The sequence below is a fragment of the Peromyscus maniculatus genome, chromosome 3, assembly GCF_049852395.1.
Source record: "Peromyscus maniculatus bairdii isolate BWxNUB_F1_BW_parent chromosome 3, HU_Pman_BW_mat_3.1, whole genome shotgun sequence".
NCBI lineage: Eukaryota > Metazoa > Chordata > Mammalia > Rodentia > Cricetidae > Peromyscus > Peromyscus maniculatus.
The window spans coordinates 142310233-142324752 of NC_134854.1; the positions used below are offsets into that span (position 1 = coordinate 142310233).

Here is a 14520-nt window from a genome sequence, read left to right on the forward strand (position 1 = left end):
CCTGCTCATTTTGCCCTGGCTTCCCTCAGCAATGAAGTGTGACCTGAGAGTTGACCTGAGAGTTGTAAGATGAAATAAACTATTTCCTCACCAAGCTGCTTTTTGTCAAGGTATTTATTACAACATAGAAAAACCTAATAAAAGCCAGGAGGTGGTGGCACACGCCTTTAATCCCAGCACTCGGGAGGCAGAGCCAGGCAGTTCTCTGTGAGTTCGAGGCCAGCCTGGTCTACGGAGCGAGATCCAGGATGGGCACCAAAGCTACAGAGAAACCCTGTCCCAAAGGAAAAAAAAAAAAAAAACTAGTGAAGCCCCACCCACCCACCCCCACACATCTAATTGGCCCGGGACATATAATAGTCTACTTCTTATAGGGTTACCTAGAGTTTATCAAGGCTCATGATAACAAAATTCTGTACATAGTATTTTACAGTCTGTCTATGTCTCCGGGAGCTGGGATCATCAGCTGCAATCTTTGTAGGGGTGTCTCAAGGTGTCTTTAGGGGAGTTCAAGACAGCTAGTGCTGGATAAGGGTAGTCTGATTGGGGTCAGACTGGTAAGTCTTTTGCTCAAGGCATCAGGCTAGCAAGGCAGAGTCCGACAGCTACTAATTAGGGAGTCAAATTGCCCTTGTCCCCAAAGCTTTGCTTCTTTAGGAAGATGAATACCAAAGGAGTGCTCACCTAAAGAACTAGTCATTAACACTGTAGTAACATTTTAACAATGTGTCTTGTGGTGCCCCTCCCCCGCCCCCCAACACCTCAGGGAAAGGTTGTCCCTCCATTGGGCAGAATGGAGCAGCGGGACTGACAGGATTCTCTATTACAGAGGGCATTTAGTAGATTGCCTTTCTTGATACAGGCTGGGTAGCCCAACAATAGCTGTCTGCACATGGGAGAGGCTGAGAACAAGGCAGCTAGCTGTTCAGCCTATGGGGCTGGAAGACTCAGCAGTCCCTATCTGGTGTTAAAGGCCTGGGGGATTCCCAGACAACTTCTGGTCTTCAGTCATCCTTGGAAGTCCCAAGAAGCTGGGTTTTGATGTCACTGAAGGATGTAGCAGTAGCAGCAGCAGCAGCACAGTAGATGCACTCATCAGCAAGAAGTGAGGGCAGGCAAACAGAATCACAGCCCCACTTTCCCCTCTTTCTATATGGGTGGACACTAGAAGGTTCTGTCCACTCTAGGAGATTTTTCACCATTCAGTTTACCCATCCAGAAAACACCTTCACAGACTTGCCCAGAGGTGTGTGTCTTTTAGCTGAGTCAAGATCCAATTAAGGTTGCTATTGCTGTGATGAAACACTATGACCAAAAGCAACTTGGGGAAGAAAGGGTTTATTTGGCTCACATATCCCAAATTACAGTCCACTGAGCGAAGCCAAGGCAGGAACTCAAACCCAGTGGGAACCTGGAGGCAGGAGCTGATGCAGAGGCCATGGAAGAGTGCTGCTTTTTGGCTTGCTCCTCGTAGCCTCTTTATCCTGCTTTTTTTTTTTTTTTTTTTTTTTTTTTTTTTTTTTTTAGAATCCAGGACCACCTGACTAGGGGGATCTCCACCCACAATGAACTGGGCTCTCCCCCATCAATCACTAAGAAAATGCCCTACAGTCTTGCCTGCCTATAGCTGGATCTGATGGAGGCATTTTTTCAATTGAGGGTCCCTCCTCTCAGATGACTTTAGCTCGTGTCAGGTTGACATAAAACTAGCCAGTCCAATTGACTCCTGGTCAACTTGACACACCAGTACAATACAACACTATTTAACAATAACCTTTCCTTTTTGTTCATCCCAGAAATCTCATATTAATAAATATCACAATATAAAACTTACTACAAACTTAAAATCCCATAGTCTTTACAAATTCAAACACTTTACAAACCAGTGTCTTTGCCGGTGGTGGCACACGCCTTTGATCCCAGCATTCGAGAGGCAGAGGCAGGCAGATCTCTGTGAGTTCAAGACCAGCCTGCTCACCCAAACACACAAACAAAAACAACAAATTCAGTGTCTTTAAAATTCCAAAATTTCTTTGAAAGTTCAAAGTCTCTCAACTGTGAGCTCCTATAAAATCAACATAAATCTTTCTTCCAAGAGGGGAGATCCAGGACACAGTCATAATCACATCAAAGCAAAACCAAAATCCAACAGTGTAAAGTTCAGCGTCAGACTTCTGGGGCTCACTCAGCATCGTCTGGCTCCTCCCACAGCACACACAGCCTGGCTCTGAGCTCAGGCTGGCTCCACCCCATGGCTGCTGCTGTCTTGGCAGTCATCCCAAGGCGCTGGTGTCTCCAAAGTCCTGGGGTCTCTGCTGCTGCTGGGCTGCACTTTCACCAATAGGCGCTCCTGGGCTCTCTTCATGGTGCCAAGCCTCAACTTCTCTGCATGACCCCTTCAGTCCTGGGGCTTCAGCTGCTACTGGGGCTGCACCTTCACCAGTGGCCTCTCATGTCCTCTCACAGTGCTAAGTCTCAGCTGCTCTCCATGAGCCCTCCATGAATGCCTTCAAAACCAGTTCCACCTGGGAGACTTTTTGTTTTGTTTTGTTTTTTTTGTTTTAAAACAGGGTTTCTCTATGTAGCTTTGGAGCCTGTCCTGGAACTTGCTCTGTAGACCAGGCTGGCCTCGAACTCACAGAGATCTGCCTGCCTCTGCCTCCTGAGTGCTGGGATTAAAGGCGTGCGCCACCACTGCCGGGCCTAGGAGACCTTTATACATGATGAAGTTTGGCTGCCAGCCTGTGGTTCAACACTGGCTTCCTCTGTAACCTACTTCTGTGTGCCAGCCCTGAGGAAATACTCCCAGAAGATTTTACCTCAATGATGCTGGTCTCTTCTTAGCCACTGCTAACTTCTCCGCTCCTGTGACCTACTCGTACAGACTGTCCCAGCCAAGTTTTCACGTTAGTGGTTCTGGTGTCTTGTTAATCACAGCTGATTCTTCAGTCCTAGCTAACTGGAACCACGGATTAGTAATTCAATATATGCAATAGCTTCAGCCGAGTTTTAAGTGGCTCCCAAACTTCCCTCTGGAACTTCACAAGCCGGGCCTCCATCATCTGCATTTCTCTCAACACTCTTTTCTTCCAGGCTCCCACAGAATGCCTCACCAAGTTTTGAACACACAATGGCTTTTCTAGCCCAAAGTTTTAAAGTCCTTCCACGACCCCCTCCTCCAAAACAAACAAACAAACAAACAAAAAACAAAACACAGGATCAAGTCTGTTACAGCAACATCCCATGATTCTAGTATCAATTCCTGTCTTGGTTAAGGTCACTATTGCTGTGATGAAACACCATGAACAAAAACAACTTGGTTCATTTGGTTTACATATCCTGAATCACAGTCCATTGAGGGAAGCCAAGGCGGGAACTCAAACTAGGCAGGAACCTGGAGGCAGGAGCTGATGCAGAGGCCATGGAGGGGAGCTGCTTACTGGCTTGTTTCCCATGGCTTGCTCAGCCTGCTTTCTTATGGAACCCAGGACCATATGACCAGGGGGTATCTTCACCCACAATGGGCTCCCTCCCCCAACCCCAGTCATTCACTAATTAAGAAGATGCCCTAATATCGTCTTTCATGCCCTACCACTGGATCTTATGGGGGCTTTTCTTGTGTTTTCTTCTTCTTTTTCTTTAATTGAGGTTCCCTCTCCCAAATGATTCTAGCTTGTGTAGAGTTGACATAAAACTAGCCAGGAAAACAGCCTAACTAAGCTACCAAGGTCTCCCTGTGTGTCTCAGTCTGATGTCAGTTCAGGCACAGAGATAATAAATTTCATCTCACCTGCTTCTTTCTCCATGAAGACTTCCTGCTGCTTCAGACGTGACATCATTCATTTAAATTTTATTATCTAAACTTCTCTCTTACCACTTTAAATTTCTATGGAAAATATTTCTAGTATAGAGCTAAGATTTTATGAATTCTATAGGAGTGGGTCCTCTACTTCACCAGGCTTTCCATTCTCTGCTGGACTTTATGTGCTAAGTGTTCAGAAAACATGACTGAAATCCAATGAGCGGCCAGATCTTGGGGAAAATAAAAAAACCTAAGACATTGTCACACACAAAAAGACATCCAATTTGTCATGTGTGGTCCCAAAGCACAGATGAAGTACAAAATTGGAATACAGGAGCACTATCTTTCAGTTAGTGAATGTCCAAAGACAGATTTTTGGGGAAGCAAGATGGCTTATCAAGTAAAGGCGCTTGCCTCCAAGTCTAACAGTGTCTGTTCAATCCCTGGAACCCACATGTGGAAGAACAGACCCCTGCAGGGTGCACTCTGACCTCCACATGTGTGTGCATACCCACCCACCCATGCACACAAAATAAACAACTGTAATAAACATTTTTTACAAGTTTTAAAGAATTTTAATATATTTTTGTATGTGAATTCTTGTGGGAGAGGAGATTGATACTAAGTATCTTTCTCAATCGCTTTCCACCTAATTTTTATTTGTTTGTTTTGTTTTGTTTTTTCAAGACAGGGTTTCTCTGTGTAGCTTTGGAGCCTGTCCTGGGACTCGCTCTGTAGGTTGGCCTGGAACTCACAGAGATCTGCCTGCCTCCCAAGTGCTGGGATTTAAGGTGTGTGCCACCACTGCCCGGCCTAGTTTTATTTTTTGAGACAAGGTCTCTCACTGAAGCTGGGCCTCATCTTGGAATTACAGGTGCACACTGCTATGCCTGGCTTTCCCCATGGATGTTAGTCCTCTCAACTCTGGTCCTTATTCTTGTGTAGCAAGTCCTTCAATGACTGAGCCATTTCCTCAGCCCCAAACTAGATTTCTAAAGTGCATGGTAGGACTCACTTTCCTGGGAGGTTTCTGCCAGCAGGAATGGGATGACTGGTGAAGATGTGTAGGGAATTCTCTTATTAGACTCTGAAGTTCTCTTTGTGGCAAAGATACTGACTCTAAGGCAGATCCCTGAGGTCACAGTCTGGCGAAGTCAAATGTGTGTCTCTGTCAGTGGTAGACCACTTCCCTAGCATGTGAGACCCCAGGTTCTGCCACCGGCACCCACAAACTAAAGTGAATAAACAAACCCAGCCAGCCACCAGTCTGATTAAGCTGGTAACTACACGGCTCCTGTAAAATCACTAAATCCCTTTGTGCCACACCTACAAAATGAGGGTAATTTCTTTAATCCCAAAATACAATTTTAACACGGTCACATTTCTGAAATTGGATGTTTCTTGTCAGCCAGGTGGCATTGGGTTCACATTGTTCAGACTGGTAGTAAATTCTGGGACTTTAACAAATGTCTAATTAAAGATTACAATATAAATTGTTATTGAAACATTTTGTGGCCGGGCGGTGGTGGTGGTGCATGCCTTTAATCCCAGCACTTGAAGAGAGAGAGAGACTCTTTCGTGTACTTAAAGATACTGCTGCATCAGGCAGTTTCTCACACATGTAAGCCTAGCACTTGTGTCGATAGGGCAGGAGGGTCATGGAGAGTCTGAGGCTGGCGGAGGCTACCGCATGAGTTCCAGGCCAGTCTGGACTACAGTGTAAGGCCCTGTCTTCGAAGCACACAAAAAAAGAGGGACCATAGAGATGGCTCTGTGGCTAAGGGCACTTGCTCTTGCAGAAGACCTGGTTCAGGTTCACTCCAGTCTGTAACTCGAGTTCCAAGGGATCTGACTCCCTCTTCTGGTCTCTGTGGGTATCAGGTGCTACCCACATATGTGCAGATGCTCACACATACAAATAAATAAAACTTCAAAAGAAAAGCTAAAAAAGAAGATGAACTTGGAGTCACTAGACCCGTTTGTCTGCTCTTCTTTCTAGTGTGGTTACATTGAATAATTTTCTCTGTCACTGTCCTCAGAGCAGGGGCTATACATTTCCATTGTGTGAACAGGCATCTGTTATTGCTGTGGAAACTCTGGAGACGAGGTTCCACTGTACAGTTGAGGGTGTCTTAACCTTGCTGTTTAACCCAGGCTGGCCTAGAATGTGAGATCCTCCTGTCTCCTTTGCTGGGATTACAGGTATGCATGCCCAGCCTCCTGTTTCTCTTTATTTTCTTGCCCCCCACCCCTTTCTCCCTTTTCTGTAGCCGAGGCTGCCCTCAGACTCATCCCACAGCTGAGGATGACCTTCCACTCCTAATCCTCCTGCCTCTATCTTCCAAGTGCTGGGGTTACAGGTTTAGGCCAGCATGTCTCCCTGTTTTTGTTTTGAGTCAGGGCCTCATTCTGTAGCGCAAACTAGTCTGAAATTTGCTATGTAGCCTAGGTCAGCCTCAAAGTTGTGGCAATCCTCCTCCTTCAGACTCACAAGTGCTGGGATTAGAAGCAGGAGCTACCATACCTGACTTTTATTCTCCTTCTTGATAGTAAATAAATAATGATAAGTATTAAAATGGACAGTATTTTACGGTAAGCCATTATGGTATCTCATTAGGTTACCCCATGAGGTTATTATAAAGTATAAGGATTTAGTGAATTATATACAATGTTTACAGGCTCAGAACCAAAGTTAGCACCATGTAAGAACTATTGTTATTAAAGATTTACAAAGTGAGTCATTGTTAATTTAACAGTAGCATCCTCCACTCTGACTTCTAATATATCATAAGCAGCATGCTTTTGAGAAATGCAAAAGGAAAATTAGAGGTTTCTCCAATGTGAAAATAATGGCCTTGGAAATGAATTATCAATACCATCAAAGCAAAGGAAGGCTCTTACAGAGCCAGTCTCCCTGAACTCTTCTCAGAGAAGGGGATGCTCATGAAATTTCTTTGGAAACAGCCCAGAAATAAACCCCTGGATGTTGCTCAAATGATATTTGACCAATAGCTCCAAGAATACATATCGAGCAAGGGATAGTCTCCTCGATTCATGATGCTGGAGAAAATTGATATTCCCAGGCCAGAGAATGAAGTCAGATTGTCTTCCTACAGTGCAATAACAAACTCATTCTCTGTACTCAGGAGGTAGAGACAAGAGAATTGTGAGTTTAGGGCCATATCGAGCCACCTGTGAGTTCCAGGGAAGCTATGGCTTAAAAAAGAAAAGAAAAAGTGAAAATAAAAATAAAAGCCAGGCACGGTGGCTGGTGGTGCACACCTGTAATCCCAGCAACTTGGGAGGTTGGGGCAGGAGGATGACAAGTTTGAGGCCAGCCTGAGTTCCACAGAGAGACCCCATTTTAAAAGCAAAACAAATAAAAAAACCCTCAAAATAACACACACATTTCTTTATGGTATTGGGTTAGCAATGATTTCCTACATGTAATACCAAAGGCACAACAGGACAAGCAAGATAACAACCTAAAAAGCTTCAACACAACACAAAACAAAACAAAAAACAAAAACAAGCCACAGAATGAAAAGGCAACCCACAGAACAGGAGGAAGTATTTTTAAACTATATATTTGATAGGGGATGAATAACCCAAATATACAAGTAACTCCTGTAACACCAAATAAGCCCAAATATCCCTACTTTAAGAAAGAGTAAACAATCAGGGACCATGGCTCACACCCACACTTCCAGCATGTAGGAGGCAGAGGCAGGAAGAGCAGTGATTGTGAGGCTGGCCCTGGTGTTAGGGTTTCTATTGCTGTGAAGAGACACCGTGGCCACAGCAACTCATTTTTTTTTTCAGACAGGGTTTCTCTGTGTAGCTTTGTGCCTTTCCTGGATCTCTGTAGACCAGGCTGGCCTCGAACTCACAGAGATCCTCCTGGCTCTGCCTCCCGAGTGCTGGGATTAAAGGTGTGTGCCACCACCGCCCGGTCCGACCACAGCAACTCTTGTAAAGAAAAACATTTAATTGGGGTGGCTCACTTACAGTTCAGAGGTTTAGTCCATTATCATCACTGTGAGACATGGTGGCGTGCAGGCAGATATGGTGCTGGGAAAAGGAGCTGAGAGTCCTGCATCTTGCAGGCAGCAGAAAGTAGTCTCTGTGTCACACTGAACAAAGCTTGAGTGAAAGAGACCTCAAAGCTGGCCTCACAATGATACACACTCCAACAAGGCCACACCTTACTTCAATAAGGCCATACCTCCTAATAGTGCCATTCCCTTTGGGGGAAATTTTCTTTCAAACCACCACATCTGGCTTGTCTCAAAAAAAAAAAAATGCATGTAAGAGGCCCCAAATATACATTTCTCCAAATAAGATATATGGATATCTAAAAGGAATATGAAAAGATGTTTAATGTCAGTAATCATAAAGGAAAGGGGTTCAGCCAGATGGCTCAGCAGGTAAAACAATTGCAGTGAAAACCTGATGACCTATGTTCAATCCCTGGACCCTACCTAAAGGTGGAAGGAGACTAGACTCCAGAAAGTTGTCCTCTGACCTTCACGTATGCACAATGGCACATATGTACACAGTGGCACATGTATACCTACATATATACCATGTACACACACACACACACACACACACACAAATAAAGAAAATGCCAGCCAGGTGGTAGTGGCGCATGCCTTTAATCTCAGCACTCAGGAGGCAGAGCCAGGAGGATCTCTGTGAGTTCGAGACAAGCCTGGTCTACAGAGTGAGATCCAGGACAGGCACCAAACCTATACAGAGAAACCCTGTCTCAAAAAACAACAACAACAAACCCAACAAAAAAACAAAACAAAACAAACAAAAAAAGAAAATGCCAATCAAAACCACAGGGAGCTATAATTCACAATCTTGTTAGAATAGTAAACAAACAAACAAACACAGGCCTTGCAAGGTGACCCTGTGGATAACCAAGTTTGCTGCCAAGCCTGACCACCTGAGCTCAATTCCCAGAATCCACTTGGGGGAAGGAGACAATCAAGTCCACAAACTTGTCCTTGAACTCCTGCATGTGAGTGTGCGTTCACACTCACCGTTTGTACAAAACAAAACCCAAAATGCCAACAAGGAATGGAGCTGTATTTGGCACATGCCTAGTGCTTGCCTAGCATGTCTGAAGCACTGTGTTCAACCCTCAGTAGGAATCTACCAGGCAGTGCAGACCTCTCATTCTAGTACTTGGGAAATGAAGCCAGAAGCATCAGTCAGCTGTTCAAGCTCATTCTTGGCTCTAGGGTGAGTTCAAGGGGCCAGCCTGGGGTATCATGTAAGGTCCAGAAACAACAAAAGTGTGTGTTGTGTTAACAGAGATGAGATTATTTGGCATGGAAATGGTAAAAAACAAAACAAACAACAACAAAACACTCCAAAAACAAACAAACAAACAAAAAACCTAGCCAAATTTTGCCAAAGATAGGCAAGGCTTTATTGAAACTTTGAAATGAATTGCCTGACTTTAGCTGGAGCTGAAGAGAGACACCATTGATTGAGAGATATATAAGGTGTTCTGTGAACAGAGGAAGAGGCAAGCTTTTCTTGATTTGCTGGCTCAGGGTAAAGTAGCCCCCTTCTTCTTTAAAAACATTTTTTTTAGATTTATTACTTTATGGGTATGAGTATTTTGCCTACATGGATGTATGGGCACCACATACCCAAGGAGGCTGGAAGCAGGCACCAGCCCTAGAACTGGAGTTACAGGTAGTTTCGAGCTGCCATGTGGGTGCTGGGAATGTAACCCCAGTCCTCTGCAGGAGCAAGAAGTAGTCTTAAAATCGAGCAAACTCACCAGTCTTTTTTTTTTTTTTTTGGACAGGGTCTGTCTTTTATGAAGCACTGGCTGTTTTGAAACTCACTACATAGAACAGGCTGGTTTCCAACTCAGAGATCCACCTGCTTCTGCCTCCAGAGTGCTGGGATTAAAGGTCTGCATCACTATGCCCAGCTTCATTTTTTAAATTTTTAATTATGTGTATGTGTGTGTTGTGTGTCTGTGTGAATGAATGCCATATGTATATGGTACCTTCAGAGGCCAGAAGAGAGTGTTGGGTCCCCCAGAACTGCAGGTACAGGCTGTTGTGAGTTGCCTGATTTGGATGTGGGCAGCCTAATTCAGGTTCTCTGAAATAGCAGCAAGTGTGCTCTTAACTGTGGAGTTTTCTCTCAGGCCACTGATGCTGATGGACTCCTCCTCTACCCTTGGGATGCAGTCCAGTGCTTCATATATGCTAACAAGTGTCATACTACTACTACTACTATAACATCCTCCGTTTTACTTATTTTGAGACAGGCTAGCCCAGGCTAGTCTTGAACTTGGGATACTCCTGTTTCAGCTTCCCCAGTAACTTGAGTTTACAGGACTGTCCCACTAGGTCTGGCAGGTTTGGTAATTTCCCATTAGCCAGTAGCACAGTTTCAAAAGATGCTTTTCTTTCTTTCTTTCTTTCTTTCTTTCTTTCTTTCTTTCTTTCTTTCTTTCTTTCTTTCTTTCTTTCAGAGACAGGGTTTTTCTATGTAGCCTTGACTATCCTGGAATTAATTAATTAATTAATTAATTAATTCAGAGACAGGGTTTCTCTATGTAGCCTTGGCTATCCTGGAATTCACTCTGTAGAACAGACTGGTCTCGAACTCAGAGATCCCCCAGGCTCTGCCTTCAAGTGCTGGGATTTAAAGGCATGTGCCACCACGGCCTGGCAAAAGATGCTTTTCTCTTTATTCAAGGAATGGACAAGTTGAGTGGTCAACTTATTCCAGAAACCGCTGAGTTCTTCTTGCAGATAGTGCCATTGTCCTGTGCAAATATCCTGGTCTTGTAGGTTTGGGCTCTACAATAGGTTAGAGGACTTTCGGTTTATTTATTAATTGCATCTGACTCCAAGACGATTAGTCAAGTCAGTCATCCAGGAAAACAACGAAGATCCTGACGATAATGGCCAGATAATGAATTGGTTAAATTGTAGCAATCTAAAAGCCTGACCTCTTTTTTTTTTTTTTTCCTTTAGTAAGTTCTCAGTGTACAAACTACACCTCAGGCTGGCTGCCAGGACCTCCTAGTTTAAGTGCACACTAGGTGAGGTGACAGACATGCTGGAGGAGCCCCCTCGCAGGGCGCCTACACAAGCGGGATGAAGGGCGAAAAGCCAGCCCCAGGGGGCTTGGATGAAGCCGCATCCTTGAAGGGAGGGCAAGGACCGTCGAGAGCGGAGGTGCCGCGGCTGCAGGCCGATCCTGGGGGTAGAGAGGCTGGCCGATGCCTGCGGTGGGAATGACAGACAGATCCTGGAGGTAGAGAGGCTGGCCGATGCCTGCGGTGGGAAGGACAGATCCTGGAGGTAGAGAGGCTGGCTAATGCCTGCGGTGGGAATGACAGCGAGTGGCTCAGGACGCCGTTTGCTCGGCAGCCTCCAGCGCGCGTCGTGATTTGCGACAGACTGCTTTGCGGCCCGGGTCGCCTTCTGACTTGACTTACGGCTCCTCCTCTTTTGCCTTGGGTGCGGGCCTCCTTCCCGGCGTGGCCTGAGCTTGCGCCTCCGTCTCTTCTGCGAGGCCCCCTTCGGCTGCCCGGTAGTGGGACCGAGCTCCTGCGTGCACCGCGTTCCGAGGCGCGTGAGTGGGTCGGCGGGGTCGCGGACCGGAATTCCTCGGGTGGCTGCTGCGCATGCCTTCCGTGGGGGCGTCTCACCTGGGGAGGCGCCGGGTCCCGGTCGCTGATCGCGTGCCGGGGAGGGCAGCCCTGGAGGTGGTGGGGTGCTCTGCACCGCGCCCCACTCGCGGTAACTGTCGGTGACTGGGTGAAGCTGGAGGGAGTGGGTGGAGTTGGGAAGAACCGATGGATTTGAGGAATTTGACGTTCGGGGTAGCCGCATAGTCAGTCTTTCTGGACTTTGAAAAACGAGGCGTGCGTGAGTACACTAAATTCAGCCCTTGGAGGTGTACAGTTCTGTGGTTACTAGTATGTTTTCGGGGTTGTGCAACCCCTAGCATTATCGAGTTTCACAGCATTTTCATCACCCCTAAATAAATCCTGAAGCCCTAGTTAGCTCGGCCTTTCCCATCCTCCCTACTCCTAGCTCCGCTTCTACTTTGTATCCGTGAATTTACCTGTTTCACTTGGTGAAATAATACAGTAGTTTTAATGTGTGTAGGGGCTGTTTCAGCTGAATAAAATTCCATTGTGTCTATCCCGTTTTCATTATCCATCAGTTGATAAGTTGATGGCCGTCTAGGCTGATTCTACTTTGTTGCTGTTGTGGATAGAGCAGCATATGAACAGACGTGCAGGCATCTCTGTGGTTGGATCTAGAGTCCTCTGGGCATATGCATAGGAGAGGGATAGCTAGGCCATGAGGTCAAAACAAACAAGTTTTGGTTTTTTGAGAAATGCCCAACACTAATTTCTGTATTATTTGCACTAATTTATATTCCCATCAGCAAATACGGGCACCTCCCCCTCCCTCCTAGCCTTTTACCACTGGTGTTCTTGTTGACAGTCATGCCGACTGGAGTGAGACGGGATCTATCATTGGCCTGGGGCTGGCTGGCTGGCTCAGTGGTTTCTGCTCTTGGGGAGAACTGGGTTGAGTTCCCAACACGCATCAGCAGGTGCCTTACAGCCACTAATAACCCCAGCTCCAGGGGATCTGATGCTTCTGGCCTCCACAGGCCCCTTCACTCACATTCACGTACCCACACACAGACACACACATATATAGTTAAAACCAGTCTTTCAAGTAAAGATTTGAACTGTTATAACATAAAACCCTACATCCGAGTCACAGAGAACATGTGAAGAGTAGGAAAGAGTGTAAGAACAGAAGACCAGGGAGTCCGCTGTAACAGTGCGTCTTTTACATGATAAGGACATTACACCCGGGACATCTCAATGTTGCTGCCTTAATCAGACCTGGACAATTACAGCACCAATTGACATGCCAACTTGGATGGGGGAACTCTTACAGGGCTCCACCTCTAGATGAAGAAGTCTAGGCAATTAGTGACTGTTGAGGGAGGGAGAATAAGTCTTTCCCAGAAAGTACCAAGTGATTATCCAGTAGCGAGTGATTGGCCCTAAAATCATGCCACATTAAACAGAATCAGTAGGTTTGTATTTATATATTTATTCATATATGTGTGTCTGTGTTATGTACCTAAAACAAAGAAAAAAAGGCCATGAAGTTGGGGGCAGGCTATGGGAAGAATTGGAGGAGAGAAGGGGAAATGATATATTTTAATTAAAAATAAAAAATATTGGAGCGAGAGAGATGACTCAGTGGATAGGAGCAGTGGCTGTTCTTCCCAAGAAATCAGTTTCAGTTCTCAGCACCCACATGGTGGCTTACAGCTATTTATAACTAATTGCAAGAAATGCCGCCTTCTGGACTAGGGGGCACTAGGCACACATGTGGTACTTAGACATGCATGCAGGCAAAACACACATACACATAAAATAAACATTAAAATATTTCTTAAAAAATATTCGAACTTTGTAATTAAAAAAAAAAAATGGACCGGGTGGTAGAGGCACACGCCTTTAATCCCAGCAGTTGGGAGGCAGAGGCAGTCAGAGCATTGAGTTTGAGGCCAGCCTGGTCTGTAAAGCAAGTTCCAGAACAGCCAGGGCAACTCAAAGAAACCCTCTCCAGAAAAATAAAATAAGCCGTGTGATGGTGGCACATGCCTTTAATCCCAGCACTTGGGAAGCAGAGGCAGGCGGATCTCTGTGAGTTAGAAGCCAGCCTAGTCTACAGAGCAAGTTCCAGGACAGGTTCCAAAGCCACACAGAAATCTTGTCTCAAAAAACAAAAATAAAATAAAATGTTGTTGGAATTTATATTTCTGTTTATTTCCTTAGCCCGTTTTCGCTGACTTATTTGCTGTCTTGTTGAACTTTTTGCATTGTTGTAATTTCCATATCGCCTCTCAAGTGTAAAGCTGGCCAGATTTTCTCCATTCTGTGCCTTTTCCTTTGGTATTTTTATTTTTATAGAATTGATTGTTGGCCTTATTTCATTAGCAGCTAGAGTCCTACTCAGAATCCTTACCTATGCCTGTATCTTGACATGTTTTCCTTTTTTCTCCAGCAGATTAGTCTTGTTTTAAGGTCTTTCATCCATTTGGATTTGATTGGTGTGGAGGGTGTTAGATAAGGATCTACTTTCATTCTTCATGTAGTGTACCTGTTCTCCACAACTGCTGAGTGAAGAGACTATCTTTTCTCAAGAGAGTTTTGGCCTCTTTGTTAAAAATCAGGTGGCCATAGCTGTGTAAAGGTTTGCACCTGTGTCTTTGCTCTTCAGTGGATCTACAGCCTTGTTCTGTCCCAGGGCCAGGATCCTACTGGTCCTGTTATGGCTCTGTATTATCACTTGATACCACATATGGCAATTTGCTCAGAATTGCTTGGTCATTGTACTTTGAAACTAATTTTTTGTTATTTTTTGGTTTTTCAAGACAGGGTTTGTCTGTGTAACAATCCTGGCTCTCCTGGAGCTTGCTTTGTAGACCAGGCTGGCCTAAAACTCGAAGAGATGCACCTGTCTCTGCCTTCCAAGTGCTGGGATTAAAAGTGCACATCACCACCACCCCCAGCTGACATGGTTTTTATAGTTCAGTGGTAAGAGGTTTCCAAATGGGGGATTTGTCAGGCAAAATAGGGGGATTACAGGCGCAGAACATGAGTATAACAAGTCAGTAGTAACAAT

The 14520-nt window shown here is 45.2% G+C and overlaps 1 protein-coding gene across 14 annotated transcripts in view; it reads left to right on the forward strand.

The window, feature by feature from the left end:
* Rad52 (RAD52 DNA repair protein) overlaps nt 1-14520 on the forward strand; it is a 67880-nt gene that overhangs the window by 33788 nt on the left and 19572 nt on the right. For 9 of the 14 annotated variants that reach the window (XR_013050125.1, XM_042273998.2, XM_042273991.2 and 6 more), the window contains exon 1: nt 11296-11421. The exons of 1 other annotated variant lie outside the window; for it this stretch is intronic. The gene's annotated coding sequence lies outside the window, so the exon portion shown is untranslated. Of the gene's footprint in view, nt 1-11295; nt 11426-11498; nt 11722-14520 lie in introns of those variants that run through there. 4 more of the 14 variants (XM_076567800.1, XM_042273995.2, XM_042273992.2 and 1 more) reach the window with 3 other exon arrangements.